We start from the raw sequence: 19,598 nt of genomic DNA, 5'->3' as shown, positions 1-19,598 counted from the left end.
ATAAAGGCTGAATGGTTGAAGCAGATAAAGGTAAAACAGAAGCCAAGGGCATGACTTGTGAAGCATGAATTCCTACCACATGCTGCGAGCAGAGATTCTTAGGTAGGGTCAAAACTCACTCTTTACCTATGACTTGACTTTTCTGGTAAATCAAAACTTAAATTTAAGCTGTAATTTTCCTCCCAAAATTAAACAGCATAATCATAAGGATTTGTATTATGTGTGATGTTTTCATGCGCCACTGTTATTATTTTCAAGGCTTTTTCCAAAAGACCATGCACATTTGCATCCTCATCATTATAAATGAAAAAATAAAAAAGCAGTAATGTAGCACTTTAAAAAGCCTAACAAAATAATGGCCGTGTTTGCACTTGGCCAAAATTTTGAAAGGGCCATGCTAATGGCCAAATCGGAGAATACTAATGAAGTGCTGCAATTAATATTCAGTGCTTCATTAGCATTCTGCAGGCTGCAGCACTTCAAATAAGCAGATTTTGAGGTCTGTGGGGTCCTATCAAAAAGGGCCTCTGTGTTGCCAAGCCGGTCATGATCGAAAGCTAATGAGGCTCTGAATATTCATTTCAGCACCTCATTAGTATCCTCCAATTTAGCCATTAGCATGGCCATTTCAAAGTTTTGTCCAAGTGTGGCTACAGCCCCTCTGTGTGTAGACGCTGTGTGTAGATGCTATGTTTAGATGCTGTATTTTGAAATAGCTAAGTGCTATTATGAAATTCATTTTGTGTATAGCGGCATTATTTTGGAATAAGATTTTCCAGAATAGCTTATTTTGAAATAAGACTGCTTGAAGACATACTGGCTATGTCTACACTAGCCTCAAAACTTCAAAAGGGGCATGATAATCAACCCAATTGAAAGATGCTAATGAGGTGCTCCCATGAATATGCAGTGCCTCATCAGCATAGTAGCAACTGCAGCACTTCAAAAGTGATGCCTTCAATCACATGTGGCTCGTCTACACAGGTTCCTTTTTGAAAGGACCCCACACACTTCAAAATCCCCTTTTCCTATAAGCAAACTGAAATAGGAATAAGGGGATTTTCGAAGTGTGAGGGGTTCTTTCAAAAAGGAACCCGTGTAAATGAGCCAAGCGCAATTGAAAGCAGCACTTTTGAAGTTCCCTGGCTGCAATTATACTAACAAGGTGCTGAATATTCATGGGAGTGCCTCATTAGCATCTTTGGATTAGGTTCATTATCATGCCCCTTTCAAAGTTCTGGGGCTAGTGTAGACATAGCCACCCTCAGTTTGTTCAATACTACTTTTGAATCTTTGCAGTTTTTATTTATTTATTTATTTTTAGTTTTTATTTTTGAATCCGGGTTTTCCATAAAATAGGCTTAGAGTTTTGGTATTTTAGAGATGAGTGAAACAAGGTTGTAAGGGCACCTTGTCTTTCAAGGGTTAACTTATCTTCTTTCTCTTTCTTAGAGGTGGTAATCTGAGGTTTCAACTATGCTATTATCAGCATTTATGGGCAACATTGTCACATTATCCTTCTCTTGTCAGCTAGGTAACTTCCTAAAGAGATTAGTCTCAGGTACATTTGAGCTACAGTTCTCCTGTCTTCCAACTATCAGTTTCTTCATCTACAAGGCATTAGTGGCATCAGAGCTTCCTAAGAAATCATATGACACATCCAAAGTGTCTATCAGGCTATCAAGCAATTAAAATATTAATTGCAATTAAATCATGTTATTCAGAAATTCATTCATGATCAACTATGCAATTAATTGTGCAGTTAAGTAATAGAATGCCATTTATTTAAATATTTTTGATATTTTCTACTATTTCAAATACTTTTATTTCAATTACAATACAGAATACAAGTTTACAGTGCTCGCTTTTTGTATTTTATTACAAATATTGTAATAAATAAAATAACAGTAAATAAATAAATAGTCAAGAAATAGTATTCCCCCATTACAAGTCTGACAGTGGAATCTCTTTATCATTAATGTTGGACATGCAAATGTGGACTTAACTACAAAAATCTGCATTCAAAATCATAACATGATAAAAATTTAGACCCTATAAGTCCACTCAGTCCTACTTTTTGTCTGCTCAGAAAAGCGAGGTTGTTTACATTTTCAGGAAATAATACTGCCCACTTCTTGCTTACAATGTTACCTGAAAGTAGAAAACATATGTTTGCATGGCATGGTAGCAAGCATCGCATAATATTTGCTTGTCCAATGCACTAAAAAATTGTAAATTTTGCTTCACACTTCAACCACAATTCCAGAAGATATCCATTCATGTTGCTAATGGGTTCTGCTCAACAATGATCCAAAGCAGTACAAACCAATGCATCTCATTTTCATCATCTGTGTCAGTTTAATTTCTGTTTGGTGGTTCAGGCTCTATAGTTTCCACATCAGAATGCTGCTCTTCTGAAAGCACATTCCACATCATGTCACTCAGATTTTGGAAGGCACTTTAGATTCTTAAACCTTGGAACTAGTAATGCAGCTATATTTAGACATCTCACATTGCTACCTTTGTTGTGTTTTGTCAAATCTACAGTGAAAGTGTTCTTAAAATGAACATGTGCTGAGTCATCATTTGAGACCACTATGACATGACATATACAGCAGAATGCAAGTAAAGCACAGAGCAGGAGACACAATTTTCCCCAAAAGTCGAGTCATAAATTTAATTAATTAATTAATTAATTAACACACATCATCAAAAAGTGTGAAAGCATGCACCCTGGGATGGTGGCAGAATCTCAAATGGCATATGAACGTTTAGCATATCTGTCACATAAATATCTTGCAATGACCTGCTACATCAGTACATGGGAACACCTTTTCTCACAAATAATGCAGGCAGCATTATCTTCTGCAAATGTAAACAAATTTGTTTCTCTTTGGGCTTGTCTACACTTGCCCCCTACTTCGAAGGGTCATGTTAATCAAGGTGATGGGAGACTGCTAATGATGCGCTGCACTTCAGTGAATGCACAGCACTTCGTTAGGCTAATTATCCCCTGCAGCAACTTCAAAGTATCAAAATTTGAAGTGCCATCATGTATATAGCCTGCCCGCTCTACTTCAAAGTGCCTTTACTCCCCAAAATTTTGAGGGGTAAAGGCACTTCGAAGTATTGCAGGCACATCAAAATGCTCACGGCTACATGCATGCTGGCACTTCAAAGTTTGACGCTTCAAAGTTGCTGCGGGAGAGAATTAGCCTAATGAAGTGCTGTGTATTCACTGCAGTACTTCATTAGTAATCTCCCATCACCCTGATTAACCCTGATTAACATGCCCCTTCGAAGTTGGGGGCAAGTGTAGACCCAGCCTTAATGATTGGCCGAACAAAGAGTAGGATTGAGTGGACCTGTAAGCTTTAAAGTTACATATTGTTTTGTTATTCAGGGCACATATGAAACTATATGCATTTATACATTGCAAGTTCACAATAAAGAATTTTGAACTACAATACTTTTATGAGGCAAGCTGGAAAATAATTTGTCCTTTTAGAGTTCAATAATTTGTCATAAAATAAATACAGTAAACAGGATGCACTTTGTATCCTGTGCTGTAGTTGCAAATGTAAAGCAAATCTGAAAAATCTCATAAATTTCAATTGTTAGTGTATTGTTTAAAGGCACAATTAAAACTGTGATGAATCATAATTAATTTTTAATCACTATTGACTTTTGAGTTAATTGTGTGACAGCTGCGATTAAGAGCCCTAGTTTATGCACAAGGTGCTCAGCTGTTTGAAGCCAGAAATTCAGGTTTCTTTTTGAACCTCAGACTCATTAATGGAGCTTCCTTTTAAGCTAGTCACACTGGAATGTTCCAAAGCAAATTCAGTGAATTTATTTTCATTTGAAAGTCTTTAGGCCAGGGTTCAGCAACCTTTCTGAGGCAGATTGCCAAAACATGACGTTTTGGCCTCTCTGTATGGTCCAAGTGCCAATAGTCCTAATGACAACAGATTCATTAATAAATAAATTAAGATGCAGAATTTTGCCATTTAGGTGGTGGTTGGTAGCATTAGCTGGTCTTTTGTTAAGCCACAGGCTTCCTGCAGCCTTAAAAATCTTTCTTATTACAAAGCCTGGCATTTTTTGAACAGTACCAAAATGGTTGCTTGATGTTTGGTGCTAGAAGTCGGCGAAAGTTCAGGGGAGACAGCAAGGTCAAGAGGATCTTAAAATCTGACCTAAAACTAACTACCTGCATCCCCTGGCAGTCACTGTGGAGGGTTGGGCATGGGAACAGAGGTTCAAAGAAGCCTTGGGGAACTAGGGCTCGCATATTCAAAGATATTTAGGGACCTAATGTCCTTTGAAATTTAATGTTAACTGGGCTTGGAACTCCTGTAGGTGCTTTAGAGAATCTCACTTGGCCTCACTGTGCCTCAGTTTCCCTGAGAGTAGAGGAGGATAATTGACTCTGTCATATTCCTTGCTAGGGAGCTATGACAAATGATGTGTTGTGAGGCCACCTTTCTGTTGGTGAGTCTGCCCTGAGTTTAAAGCATAAAGAAATAGAGCAGGTTGAGTGCACAGAGCCTGGGAGCAGCTGACTTGGGACGCCGGCTGTCATCTGTAAATGAATGGCCCCAGTGAAAGGGAGTCAGTGGAGGAGAATCCACCTCTGCTTACCTCGATCCATGAGTGCCAGGCCAGTAGAGTGCCCAGTGCCACACAGTGAGCCAGGGGAACTTATAGTTAGACAGGCACAGAACAGCCTGTGCAAATTTCCCTCTTCTGCACAGAATTAAGTCAGCTGATCAGCCAGCAGCATCCACATCTGAAACCACTGTAAGTGCACCTGTGGCAGCTGCCCCCAGATTCTTCTGCCTTCCTGAAACTGAGGTGGCTGCAGCAGCCCCCTTCAACTTTGCCAGGCTGCCCTGGTGTGCTGTACCTCATGCATCTGCAGAATGGCTTTGAGCAAACTACCAGCTGTATGGGGAGTGGAGGGGCGGGGCTGAGTTTCTGCCCTGAGTGCCAATGAAAATGATCCTGCTGGCCCCTGTTTTAGCTATTAGGCACCAACACACTTTGCTCAGTGGAGAGCCTGTCTACTACCAACAGTGGACCATCAAGAGTCAATGGCTCATTAAGAGCAATTTCCTTTTACCCTCACTAGGCACAGCTATTGATTTCCCACAGACGTCAAAGACTTCACTAAGGCTATGGCTATGCTAGAAGTATCTCTCATCCGACATTTCTATTGGAAGAGATTTTCCAACAAAATGTCTGTCAGCAAAGTGTGGCCGTACATTAAAGTGGATCAAAAGAGCGATCCGCTGTGTCGAAAGAAAACAAGAAGCAAGAAGTTATCCGGTCTGTCGAAAGGAAACAATATTTTGAAGCATTAGCCTTTGTGGGAAAATACCCACTTCCTCAAATGCATAATGGCCATTCTTTTGACTATTGGAAGCATAGCAGACAGGGCTGCCAGTGTCAGGAAGCTCTATCTGTCAACACAGGGACCCCCCCAGAGCGACCACACAGCTTTTCTGTTGGCAGAATCTGTTGACAAAGGCATGTTTCCTCCTCTGGGAAAGGCAGAAGGCTGATGGTGGAAGTGGTGAGTTTTGTCAACAGACTGTCAGTGAAACACATTTTGTGTGTGGACGTGCAGCGAGTTTTGTGAACAAAACCAGAGTTTCATTACAAAAACTCACCAGTGTAGCCATCGCCGATAGGTTATGTCTACACTTGCTGAGTTTTAGTGCTATCATTTTCACTGGTGATAGTGAATGTATAAATGAAAAGAGCTTGTGTACATACTCCTTTCCTTCTGCAGGTGTCAGAGAGAGTTTACATTTGCAGCACTTTCATCGTCATAGAGAGCAGAGCTCTGAAGGCAGCTATCCCACAATGCAGCTCTCTATATTTTAACAACCAGTCTTGTGGGAAGATTTTGAATCCCTGCCCAGCTCTCTCTCTCACCAAATGTTGATCATTCCAGTAGCTCAGGGTAGCTCCAAGCAGGTGATACTTTGCTCTGGCCAGATGATAAGTGAGCACTTGCCAACAAAACAAGAAGGGGAATTTCAAGCTTTCTAAGGCTCTACAGGAAGAGGAGTGGACATTTGTTTACTGATGTCAAAGCAGTAGAGCTTCTGGCCACAGTGGTCACCTAGGCAATGTGGGCTATCTTGTCGAGGCTAAAACCTCTGTAAATGTTCTGAACAGACTTTTGTACATCAGAAAAATCAAACTTCTTTCGAGTTTCACTCAGGTACAGAACTATTTCTAGTACCTCAGGAAGATTTTCACATGTCATTGTGTATAAGCTGCTAGATTCAACACATACAGGCTTAGGAATCATTTCCTCCTTGTCACATGTTTCTAAGCTGTCAGTGGGTAAAACAGTTAAATCACCGTTATGCCTTCCTTCTACCCTGGTTATGATATCAACTTGATCAGATGAGGCTGTCATGTCTTTACTCAACAACACACTAACAACAGAATGCAGCCTGGTTAATATGCCTGCATCCCTGGCAGACACAAACTTGTGAACACTTCAGCTATACTTACACTAGCGAATTTTCCTGAGAAAATGCTGGTTTTGTCAATAAAACTTGGGGAGCGTGCACACACAAAATGTGTTTTGTTGACAGTTTGTGTGTGCACCTTTGCTGGAAGCATTCTGCCTTTCAGCTATGAGGCATAATGCTGCTGCCAACTGACTGTCAACCAAAAAAAAAGTCTGCAGATGTTCTGGGGGGCCTTCTCTTGACAGGCAGCGCAGGGCATCTTGAATGATGGGCAGCCCTGTCTCCCGTGCTTCCAGGTGCCTGTTTTGTCAAGAGAGCAGCGTGTGACCGCACTCTCTTGACAGAAGCTTTGTCGGGAAATCTCTTCTAACAGTGCCTCTGTTGACAGAGCACTGTAGTGATCTGTCTTCCTGGGCTTCAGCTGTGCCCTGCCCAGAGTATACTCTGAGTCAACAGATATATTGTCAACCATCACAGGTTGGCATGACTCTTCTGTCTGGTTTACAGACAGAGAGGAGGTGGAAAAACATTCTGCTTAAGCAGACGTACTGTTATTTTCAAGAAATAAACAATCTGAGGTTTAATTTTCCTGACCAATGAGCTCTCCCTGTGCTTTATCCAATTACAGATTCACTTCTGATGTATTAGACATTCAGAATTTCATTCACATAAATACTGCTTTTCTACACAGCCAGCTATTTTCATCAAACAAACATTTGGAGAAACCCTCCATAGATAGAGGTTCAGAATTACTCTCTTCCTATGAATAGTCACAGAGAGGTAGCCATGTTAGTCTGTATCTTCACAAAACAAAATAGCTGTCCTATAGTGCTTTAAAGATTAACAAAATACTTGATTACGTGATGAGCTTTCATGGGACAGACCCACTTCATCAGATCTGGAAAATTCCAAAAAATGAAAACTGAGAAGAAGAGGATTATTTCCTGTGACTGATTCAAGATATTAACTTGAGTGCACAAAGCTTTAAAATCATTCCATATTAAAAGACCTTCAGAAATTCTGTTTGGCAATCTATCCCCCTCCCCCAGCCCCGTAATCATGGTGACATTGAATCCTTTTCATTTATGATGAGTTTTTGCTAAAGGCACTCTTACAAAATATTCAGATAAAGCCAAGAGTTTACACTTTCATTTGGCAAAAAATCTTCCTCCTTGAAAAGATTTGCTTTAGCCAAAGTAGTATTTTCTGTGGTGTCCCTCTGTGTCATACACTTTATTCCATTAACTTATACACTGCTAATGAACTCTGTGTTATTGTTCCCATATTTAACTTTAACATGAGTTTTAAAATCAAGTCCTTCAGAGACAACAGTAACTATATTTGTGCACAAAGCAGCAGCTCTGGGCTCTCTTTTGTTTGTCTATGCGTTTGGAGCAACAGGATGAACAATTACTGGTTTGGTTTGCCTGAGGGGTGGTTTAACTGTCTAAAGTAAGCTACCTACCAGTCCCTGAATCACCCCTCAAAAGACGAAGAGAAAATTGAGTGTGTGTGTAGATGCTCCACAGGATCATTCAAAAGGGCCACTCGAAAGCACATGTTAGTGCAGATGTAGCCACAGTGGCTGTCTAAATTACAGTGGTCCTTTGAAAGAAGTTCTTCCAGACAGTCTCTTCTGAAATAAACTTCTTTTAGAAGAGTGCAACCACACACAAAAAAAAAAAGCAGATTGAAAAAATTGATCCAAGTTTTTCATAGAGGACATCCACACAGCCCCACCTCTTTGAAAAGAAGGAGCCAAGGATCAAAAAATCCAGTGCCATGGAGGACTGGTCTTCTGAAAAAGGGCCCCAACGATGTCTACACGTGGTTTTTCTTCTGAAAGAATCTTTCAGAAAAAGGTGTTCTTGCTCATCTGAGAAAGGAAGAGGGCTGCCAGAAAAAGTGGTGCATTCTTCCAATCTAATATTGAAAGAATGCATTTTGTGTGTAGATGCTTCCTGGGATTTTTCAAAAGACCCCCAGCTTTTTCAGAAATACTTGCTAGTGTAGACATAGCCAGTGGGTTAACTTCCTTCCATGAAAGCCCAGGATGCTGTCTAAGTTGAGCCTGCCCCAGTAAATATGACAGCTTAAACTAAGCCTTGTCTAGTAGCAGTCAAGCCTATAAAACCATTCTGTGTAATTTAACAGTCCTGGCCAGGGTGATTTTCTGCTGCCATAAGACTCAGTGACTAAATTGTTCTGGTTCACTTGAAACAAAAGACAGTGAAGTTCTTTTTCTGAAAGCATTTCAAGTGTTAACTATTTTCCATGCACACACACTTCTGCTAAATTTACTGACAAAAATGAATAGGAAAATGTGTTCCTATCAGACAATGGCATTTTGAAGCCAGGGCATCTTTCTTAATTCCTGTCACCCAAGGAAGTTTGACACCACTTTTTGGATGCACTGTATGACAATTTAAAAATGAAAGTAATCTTTCAACAGCTTGAATGGCTTTTTTTTTCTTTGCTTTAAACAGACAGCACAAAAAGTAATGAAAAAAAGCCTTTTAATTTAATATTCTTGCAAAATATTATCACTTTCCTACCTAAAAATATGTGACATTACAAAAATTGAAAGGTAGTTATCTTGCAGACAAAGCAATCTGAATAGCTTAGTAGAAAGAAAATGTTTTACGATGAGCTCAAATGTTTCCTTTCTCCCATCTATCCAGCACAATATGAAGCAAACTGTTTATTTATGTATTTATTTTAAATGAATTATGATAATCATTAAGTTGGCAGTCACTACAGTATGAAATATTTGGTTCCTAAGAGCATGCATCTCTGAAGTGCTGGATCAGTGTTTTAAAAAAATGCCTTTTATAAAAATCCAGGCATAATTTTGGTTGACTTATTGGTTGACTTAACACCTCTTAACACCTCTTTGATTGACTTTGGTTGACTTAATACCTCTTATTCCAAACTTGGTTAGCTATATGAAAACATGGCTACGTCTACACATGCACGCTACATCGAAATAGCTTATTTCGATGCAGCGACATCGAAATAGGCTATTTCGATGAATAACGTCTACACATCCTCCAGGGCTGGCAACGTCGATGTTCAACTTCGACGTTGGGCAGCACCACATTGAAATAGGTGCTGCGAGGGAACGTCTACACGTCAAAGTAGCACACATCGAAATAAGGGTGCCAGGAACAGCTGCAGACAGGGTCACAGGGCGGACTCAACAGCAAGCTGCTCCCTTAAAGGGCCCCTCCCAGACACAGTTGCACTAAACAACACAAGATCCACAGAGCCGACAACTGGTTGCAGACCCTGTGCATGCAGCATGGATCCCCAGCTGCAGCAGCAGCAGCCAGAAGCCCTGGGCTAAGGGCTGCTGCGCACGGTGACCATAGAGCCCCGCAGGGGCTGGAGAGAGAGCGTATCTTAACCCCTCAGCTGATGGCCGCCATGGCAGACCCCGCTATTTCGATGTTGCGGGACGCGGATCGTCTACACATGCCCTACTTCGACATTCAACTTCGAAGTAGGGTGCTTATCCCATCCCCTCATGGGGTTAGCGACTTCGACGTCTCGCCGCCGTCGATTTCAACTTCGAAATAGCGCCCAACACGTGTAGCCGTGACGGGCGCTATTTCGAAGTTGGCACCGCTACTTTGAAGTAGTGTGCATGTGTAGACGCGGCCCATGTTTCCTGTTGAAAGAAAAATCATCCAATAATTCTAAAGAACTTAACTTTCATTAGGGCAGAAACATTGTTCAATTATATTTTCAAAGAACAAATGGTGACCTAAAAATAATGAAATCCATGTACTTTTCAACTGTGTCCTTTGGTTGAGCATTTCAAAGGTAGCTACTGGTCTTTGCTAAAAATACTTATTGCACACTTAGCGCAATGGAGGAGGCAGCAAGGAACGGGGTGTGGGGGATAGGGATAGGATATTTTTTCTATAAAAAGCAGTTAAAGAAAGTGGCATGTCATGTAGTTTCATTTGATCTAAGTTTCCCCACCTGTGAAAGAGAAATAATAATATTGTGAATTATTTCAAGAACTAATTAACTGGTAACATCTGCATCACATTTTAAACATGAAAAAGGCATGTAAGCGCTAGTATGTGCTATTAATACATTAAATAGATGCATATATATAATAAGTAGTAGAAATCTTATATTACAGAATAGTTGTTCACTCTTTTAAGCATAGATGCTGTGGGTGCTGCCACAGCAACTGGCTGTGAAGTGGTTTCCATTATATACAAGGTTTACAGTTTCGTTCAATTGCTCTAAGCATGCACACAAATAGTTCCATTGCCTCTCCTTTTAAGCATGTAAAATTTGCTTCTCATTTGCCATTTGGGTTACTGAGGAAATGCTAACGAGTTGTAATGTGATGAAAGAAGACTTCTGAGATTTTGTGCATATAGTTATATCTTCAGTTACATGCTCACATTTAAGTATTGACTCTGAAAACAGCTTTTTCAGTGCTGTCTGCAATTTATTCTTTCCCTGGAAACAGCTAGCTATGTTTTACATATATGACGCTACCCATTGAACAAAATCACAGCATAATAATGTTGTGAGTAATATGCTTTGTTGTTGCAGTTTACCCTGATCTGGACAAAATTAGAGGCAGCAAATGTAAAATGAAACATACAGTGTCAGAAGACATGAGCTTTAAGCATAGAGGACAATTTGAAATGCATCCAAAGGTCACTACAATTATTTCAGAGACTGGCTAACTATGTGTGTGTGGGACAGAGAATGAGCGAGAGTGAAAGAGAAAGAAACCAACCCTGTAACATCTGTCGTATAAAATAATGAGTCAAAGTTTATTTTTAATCTATTATATATTTGAGTGAGTTTGTCTGTTTGATCAAGAACTCTTCCTAAGTGATAAGAGATAGAACCACCAAATTTGTAGTACAGCCTCCGTTTATCACAACTTGAAGCAACATAGAGGTTGGTTGTGCCAGGACAACAGGATGTGCCTGGAATGGGATTGCTTCTCATAAAACAAAGAACAAAGAGAGAATCAACAAATCAAGGACATTCCTCAAAACTGACATGAATGTTGAAAGAGACTGAACCAAGATCAGCCAGAAAATAGGATAAATCTTGAACAGGATAGCATCTCAATAAACTGTACAGAAAAGAGATAAAACAAGAGAAATGTGGAGTAGTGCTCTGTTTTGGCACAGTTAAATCAATGCTTAAGATTGAAAATGAAGAAAAAATATTGGAAACCAAATTGAAGATAGACCTTTTTTGTTAAAACATAGCAAATGACAAAAGTTTATAAGGTTGAAGGAAAAAAATACACTTGATACAACTCCCATTTAAAAATTTACTAAAAGAATAAATTTTAGCAATCCCTTTTTAAGAACTCAAAAATAAAACTTCACAAAATACAATACATTTTCAAAAGCATGCACAGTTTGCACTGGCAAAAACAAAATAAAATAAAACAAAACAAAACAGAAAACCCAAAAAAACAAACAAAAACTACCTAAAAACTAAAAACAAAAACAAAGTTAATTGACCTTAGGAAGTGAGCAATGCTGGGTAAATCTGCTAGTTTTATTATAAAGGGAACACATATGGTACATACTGACAAATGATGCAGAAAGATGAAAGATTGATAATACATCCAATAACCTATGGGGGAGAAAAGAAGTTACAGGCAATGTAATGCTGAGACACAGATGAAGTGACTTTAGGTAATCAAAGTGAGAATTGCTGCCTGACAGATGCAGCAGCAAGGCCCTTATTTTGTGAGATACTTGATGAGTTTTTACAGTGTTACAGTATTTGAGTTTTATGTTGTATGATATTCACCCAGTGACAGCGTGACCCCTTTCTCCCCCAAGATGTTATCACTGCTCTATAGCAAAGTAATTCTGCTGCTGTCTTACTAGAGATGAACTCATGAATCAGTGATGTGGGCCGAGGTGGCATTTCAGACAGAATTCTGTGAAATCTATAAATCCTTTAAGAAAGGCAGTTTCTTTGCTGCTGTCTGTTGTTGTGCCACAGTCAGGCAATTCAGTTTTGAAAGTCGGGGTGGCTTGGACTGGAGAAAAGACACCAGGGTTTTAAGCAATCAGCTATGTTTTTCCGCTCTTTCTGAAGCATTGTTCTTCACTGTAGTGCTGATTACAAATGCTGGAGTATAGTTTGCTTTCATAATCTTTAATCATGATGCTCTTGCATTCTAGCAGAAGTTATCTGCAAAGCATTAACAGAGAACAGAGTTCAATGTATTTATTCCCTTCGTTATGTTATCTAAACCAAACATGTAAATGGACACTGAAAACTTTTTATAAGTAAGCCTCACAATGTTTCTGTGAAGGTAATATTATCTTTAAAGTGGGCTTCTTAATACTAACAACACTCGTTATTTATATAGTATTGTATATGCTGAAAGCATTGTTCAGATAATAACTGTTCAGATAATAACTGATAGTCATAGCACCTTAAGTGGTGTAGGTCGGTAGGCGTTATTATCCCAGTACATCCATGCCAGAATTAGAATTCGGAATCCTCAGATTCTGAACCCTGCGATCAACTTCCTTAAGTATTAAAAAGGGTAAGATTTTAAGCTTTGACTGGAAGCAGAGAGACTTTGGCATTTGAGAGCTCCACTGAATAGAAACTGATGAGGAAACTAAGGCACAAAATGACAAAGAGCCTTGCCCTATGTCACAGAGCAAATAAGTGATATATTCAGGGCACAGAAGGACACCTGAATCTTAAGTCATGGTCATATCCAGTACAGCACTTCCTGTAATTACTGTTCACGTGAATGATTTTTCCTATTAATTCCTTCATTATATCTCTTTCCTCCTGAGTTAAAGCTATAACTCATGGCTAAGTCTAGATTAGAGCGACCTGTTGACAGAAGCTTTCTATCAGAAGATGTCTTCCAACAAAACATCTGTTGACAGATCACGGCTAGACAGCAAAGTGAATTGCTCTGTCGATCTGCTCTATTGACAGAGAGCAGCTAGACTGCCCGGCTTCTCTCTCAACAAAATGGCTACCAGGAACACCATCAGAGAGGGTCTCATGGCACGCAAAGCCTTCTGAGAGCCCTGGCAAGATGTGCTCTTACAGGTCCCCCTCCCCAGACACCGGTTCCCTGCCCATACTGAAGCGTGCTTACCTCCATGAGGGACAGCACAGCTGCTAATGCATGGGTTCAACACAGCTCTTTCCAGCAAGCAATGATGTCAGAACATGCTGATCTGTTGCACCTCCTAATTGCCATCCTCCTCTTCCTCAGGGAGGGCAAACCTGACACTACTTTTGAGGAACTCCCTGTGGATGCTTGATAGTTACACATATGTCCACCTCCCCAGGTGCACAGGCAGATTTGGAGGCACTGCACAGTTCCGACTGGTGGGACTGGCTGATCATGGGGCAGTGGAATGACCAGCAATTGCTCCAGAACTTCCACAAGCAGAAAGAAGGCCACATTCCTGGAGCTCTGCACCTGGATCACACCCAGCCTCCAGAGATAGGACACCTGGTTGCAGCCTGCCATGCCCCTGGAGAAGCAGGTTGCAGTTGCCCTCTGGAAGCTCACCACCCACAACAGCTACCACTTGGTGGGAAACCAGTTTGATGTGTGAGAGGTCCACCGTTGGGGCCCTCCTCATAGAGATAAGAACATAAGAACGGCCATACTGGGTCAGACCAAAGGTCCATCTAGCCCAGTATCCTGTTTGCCGACAGTAGCCAATGCCAGGTGCCACAGAGGAGGTGAACCGAAGACAATGATCAAGTGATTTGTCTCCTGCCATCCATCTCCCACCTTTGACAAAAGGCTAGGCAACATACCTTACTCCTTGCTAATAGCCATCTCTGGACTCAACCTCCAAATATTTATCGAGCTCTTTTTTAAACTCTGTTAGAGTCCCGGCCTTCACAGCATCCTCTGGTAAGGGGTTCCACAGGTTGACTGTGTGCTGTGTGAAGAAAAACTTTCTTTTATTAGTTTTGAACCTGCTACCCATTTATTTCATTTGGTGTCCTCTAGTTCTTATATTATGGGAACAAGTAAATAACTTTTCTGTATTCACTTTCTCCACACCATTCATGATTTTATATACCTCTATCATATCGCCCCTCAGTCTCCTCTTTTCTAGACTGAAAAGTCCCAGTCTCTCTAGCCTCTCCTCATATGGGACCCGTTCCAAACCCTTAATCATTTTAGTTGCCCTTTTCTGAACCTTTTCTAATGCCAATATATCTTTTTTGAGGTGAGGAGACCACATCTGCATGCAGTACTCAAGATGTGGGCATACCATAGTTTTATATAGGGGAAGTAAGATATTCTTTGTCTTATTTTCTATCCCTTTTTTAATTATTCCTAACATCCTATTTGCTTTACTGACTGCCGCTGCACACTGCGTGGATGTTTTCAGAGAACTATCCACTATAATTCCAAGATCCCTTTCCTGATCTGTTGTAGCTAAATTTGCCCCCATCATATTGTATGTATAATTGGGGTTATTTTTCCCAATGTGCATTACCTTACACTTACCCGGATTAAATTTCATTTTCCATTTTGTTGCCCAATCACTCAGTTTGCTGAGATCTTTTTGAAGTTCTTCACAGTCTGCCTTGGTTTTGACTATCCTGAACAGTTAGGTGTCATCTGCAAACTTTGCCACCTCACTGCTTACCCTTTTCTCTAGATCATTGACGAATAAGTTGAACAAGATTGGTCCCAGGACTGACCCTTGGGGAACACCACGAGTTACCCCCTTCCATTGTGAAAATTTAACATTTATTCCTACCCTTTGTTTCCTGTCTTTAACCAGTTCCCAATCCATGAAAGGAGCTTTCCTCCTATCCCATGACCACCTAATTTACATAAGAGCCTTTGATGAGGGACCGTGTCAAAGGCTTTCTGGGAATCTAAGTATACTATGTCTACTGGGTCCCCCCATCCGCATGCTTGTTAACCTCTTCAAAGAACTCTAATAAATTAGTAAGACACGACTTCCCTTTACAGAAACCATGTTGACTTTTGCTCAACAAATCATGTTCCTCTACGTGTCTGACAATTTTATTCTTTACTATTAAGAGGAAGCCGTGCTGGTTTAGTGGGTCTGTCCCACGAAAGCTCACCTAATAAACCATTTTGCTAGTCTTTAAAGTGCTACTTGACTGCTTTTTGTTTTGATTCTTTACTATTGTTTCTACTAATTTGCCCGGTACTGACGTTAGACTTACCGGTCTATAATTGCTAGGGTCTCCTTTAGAGCTCTTTTTAAATATTGGTGTTATATTAGCTGTCTTCCAATCATTGCGTACTGAAGCTGATTTAAAGGATAGTTTACAAACCACTGTTAATCATTCCGCAATTTCACATTTGAGTTCTTTCAGAACCCTTGGGTGAATACAAGCTGGTCCCGGAGACTTGTGACTGTTAGCTTATCAATTAGTTCCAAAACCTCCTCTAATGACACTTCAATCTGGGACAGTTCCTCAGATTTGTCACCCATAAAGGATGGCTCAGATTTGGGAATCTCTCTGACATCCTCAGCCATGAAGACTGAACCAAATAAATCATTTAGTTTTTCCACAATTATCTTCTTACGTTCTTATGTACCATTAACAGAAATCTGGACGCTTGTGTAGAAGTAGCCTTTCTAAAGAAGTGAAAAATAGCTCATCAGTTCTTATTTGCAAATCAATATAAAATATAATTGCATAACATTTAGAATACTATAATGTAATGTGACTTTGTCCTAGTCATTCTAGTTATGGACGCTTTAAAAGTCATTGAAATTGAAATTGTTTGTTTTCTTTTAAGATATTTTAAAATATTGCCATCTATAAAGTTTCAAGTTTGATTTCCTTTGATTCATGGGTTTATTGTGTATTATTCCCAAACAGTATTCAGGCATCCACCCAACATTTGCCAAAAATGTTTGTAAATCTTGAAACTATCACAAATTTTAGAAGGAATGGTCATTTATGTGAAAAATGAAATTGGAAAACAATTGTATTTTATTCATGTACCCTATTTATAAACCTTAAATCATCTGGACAGAAGACAGAGACTGAGATTCAGTTTGACTGAGATAACATCAGAAAATGTTAATAATGAACTGTAACTAGTCAGTAAAAATTGTTCATGAAGAATTCATTGATTGAGAATTGTTCCTCCATGCTATGTGGTGAGACCTTATGCATATACTCCCTCCATTTGTATTAGTAAATTGCTAGCCTTTAAAAAAAATCCTAAATCCAGCCAGATTCATTTCCAAGCTTATTTGTTTTGAGAAGGAAATGTATTATAAATTCAATGGATGGTGAATAAGCCCAGATGACAGGTATTATGTCCACACTCTGCAATACGGCAGGTTTGGAAACAAAAGAACGTGGGGCAAAGATCAGATGGCTACATCTGGAGAAAGAGTATAAATGAAAGAATCAAGAATCTCTCAGACATCTTCTAGAAGTACTGGCTAATTGAGAACCATACCAACTATTGACTCATCATCAATGCCACTTCCAGGACCACCATTTTATTAGCTCAGTTAAGCTGCTGAGATGTTGGAATCCCAGAGAATACTGGCATTATTAACTGATTTTATTCCATTTGCCACATTAAAAAAAGTTTTCAGCTAAGCCAGACTCAGTATGTAGCTTATTTACTGCACTGTTGTTTTAAAAATGACAAGAGAGAGAGTGTGTGAGAGAGACAGATCGTTCTTATATCGCTTGGTACAGTAGTTTCTAATTTACTTTGCTTGTCAGGAGACTCTGGTAAATAAAACATTACATTTCAGGAGCTCCTTTCCACTGGATAAATATTTTGAATAATTAATAAAGCACCAACATTCCATTTCCAAGCATTTAATTTAATGTATACTGATAAATGCACTGTAGCATATGATGAAATATTACACCTCACCATGGGAACAGGAAGGTTAAGATTTCTCACTTGGCTTCTTTTTATACTATATTAAGTGTGAGCTCTTCATCAAGAGAGTGTGACTAGAGTTGAAATCTTATAAAAGGATAGAGCCTCGTCACCAACATGAGCCATTGCTTCGTAACTCTGCAATGAAATTGAGTGGGTTCTGAATCTGTTAAATCTCACCCAGTTGTCTGCTGGAGATAAGTCAGTTACACAGCTACAGAAACCATAAAACAATGGTTGCTTGTTAGATCCTCACGAAAAGCCTTCCAGAAAGGCTCCCTGGTGACAGATATGTTCTAAGACCTAGCTGCATCTACACGTGCACGCTACTTCGAAGTAGCGGCACCAACTTCGACGTTAGGCGGCGAGACGTCGAAGTCGCTAACCTCATGAGGAGATAGGAATAGCGCCCTACTTCGACGTTCAACGTCGAAGTAGGGACCGTGTAGATGATCCGCGTCCCGCAACGTCGAAATTGCTGGGTCCTCCATGGCGGCCATCAGCTGGGGGGTTGAGAGATGCTCTCTCTCCAGCCCCTGCAGGGCTCTATGGTCACCGTGGGCAGCAGCCCTTAGCCCAGGGCTTCTGGCTGCTTCTGCGGCAGCTGGGGGTCTATGCTGCAGGCACAGGGTCTGCAACCAGTTGTCAGCTCTGTGTATCTTGTGTTGTTTAGTGCAACTGTGTCTGGGAGGGGCCCTTTAAGGGGGCGGCTTGCTGTTGAGTCCGCCCTGTGACCCTGTCTGCAGCTGTGCCTGGTATCCCTATTTCGATGTGTGCTACTTTGACGTGTAGACGTTCCCTCGCTGCGCCTATTTCGACGTTGGGCTGAGCAACGTCGAAGTTGAACATCGACGTTGCCGGCCCTGGAGGACGTGTAGACGTTATTCATCGAAATAAGCTATTTCGATGTTGGCTGAACGTGTAGACGTAGCCCTAATGTTCTTCCTAATGACCCTTTCCAGCCAGTCACCCAGACTGATTGTAAGCTGGCTAATAGGCATCCCCAAGTATAAACACATTTGTTATAAATGCATAGACAATATTCTTAACTTCAGATGCCAAAATGATAACATGCATACAAGCTGGACAACCATGTTCAGTAAATCATAACCTTTTCAAAGATGTCTCGTATGACTCATTTTGCATAATATAATCTGCATTATGCCATATTCATATCATAACCATATCTCTGTGTAGAATATGGGGCATAGTGTCACAGTAATCACCAGTCTAAATTCATTTCAGAGTCCATGGCTGGTTACTCTAGGAGATGCCTCTGTCAGGACTCAGGATCAATCTTCAGGGGTTTAGTTTTGTACATGCACAAAATGGCACTTTCTGGGGTCAAAGTCAAGCCTGGAACTCCTAGCAAGCAGTGAGGATTAAGGAAGGTCAATGGGAGAAATGCTCCCTTCAACCTTTTTTTCCATGTACGCAGACATTAATGTTGACCACTGTAGGGTCAGGACATAGCTAAAATTGTGCATCAGCAATTGACTTCTATATCTAGTGTAAACATAGTCTTTGGGGAGGTCCCAATGATGGAAATGACTGATATTTTTTCTCTGCTGGGTCAAGATATTCTGCAATGATTTAAGCACTGGCTGGGAACTGGGGTAACCAAAGCAGCAAAGAAATACACTTCAGATTTAGTATATTTCCTCCTAACTCCCTCTGATGAGGCTGCAATGAAATTATAGTTATAATTAAAGACACCCTCAATTGGTAGTAATTCTAATATAAAGCAAATTCTGGCCTTGTCCATGCACAAAAATTGTACAAATTTAACTATACTGTTATCACTTTGTATGGGAATAACTACAGTAGTAACTTATCGGAGGGGTAGCCGTGTTAGTCTGGATCTGTAACAACAACAAAGGGTCCTGTGGCACTTTATAGACTAACAGAAAAGTTTTGAGCACGAGCTTTTGTGAGCACAGACTCACTTCATCAGATGCTGGCTTAGTAACTAAATGCCCTTATAACTGCATCCACACTTCAAATTGTAAAAGTTGTTTTCATATCAATATAATTACTTTGACTAAAGGTAGAAAAATCATAAAACTAAACGTGTAGCTAAATTGCTATTAAAAAGCCTGCGTGTGGACAAGATCTGAAGTGAATTAAATCTCCCTGAATCAGTTTTACATGTTCTGGACCATTAGTTATTAGATATGTAGGGAATGTGT

The sequence above is a fragment of the Carettochelys insculpta genome, chromosome 6 (genome assembly GCF_033958435.1).
Source record: "Carettochelys insculpta isolate YL-2023 chromosome 6, ASM3395843v1, whole genome shotgun sequence".
NCBI lineage: Eukaryota > Metazoa > Chordata > Testudines > Carettochelyidae > Carettochelys > Carettochelys insculpta.
Note: the sequence above shows the minus strand (reverse complement) of the source record.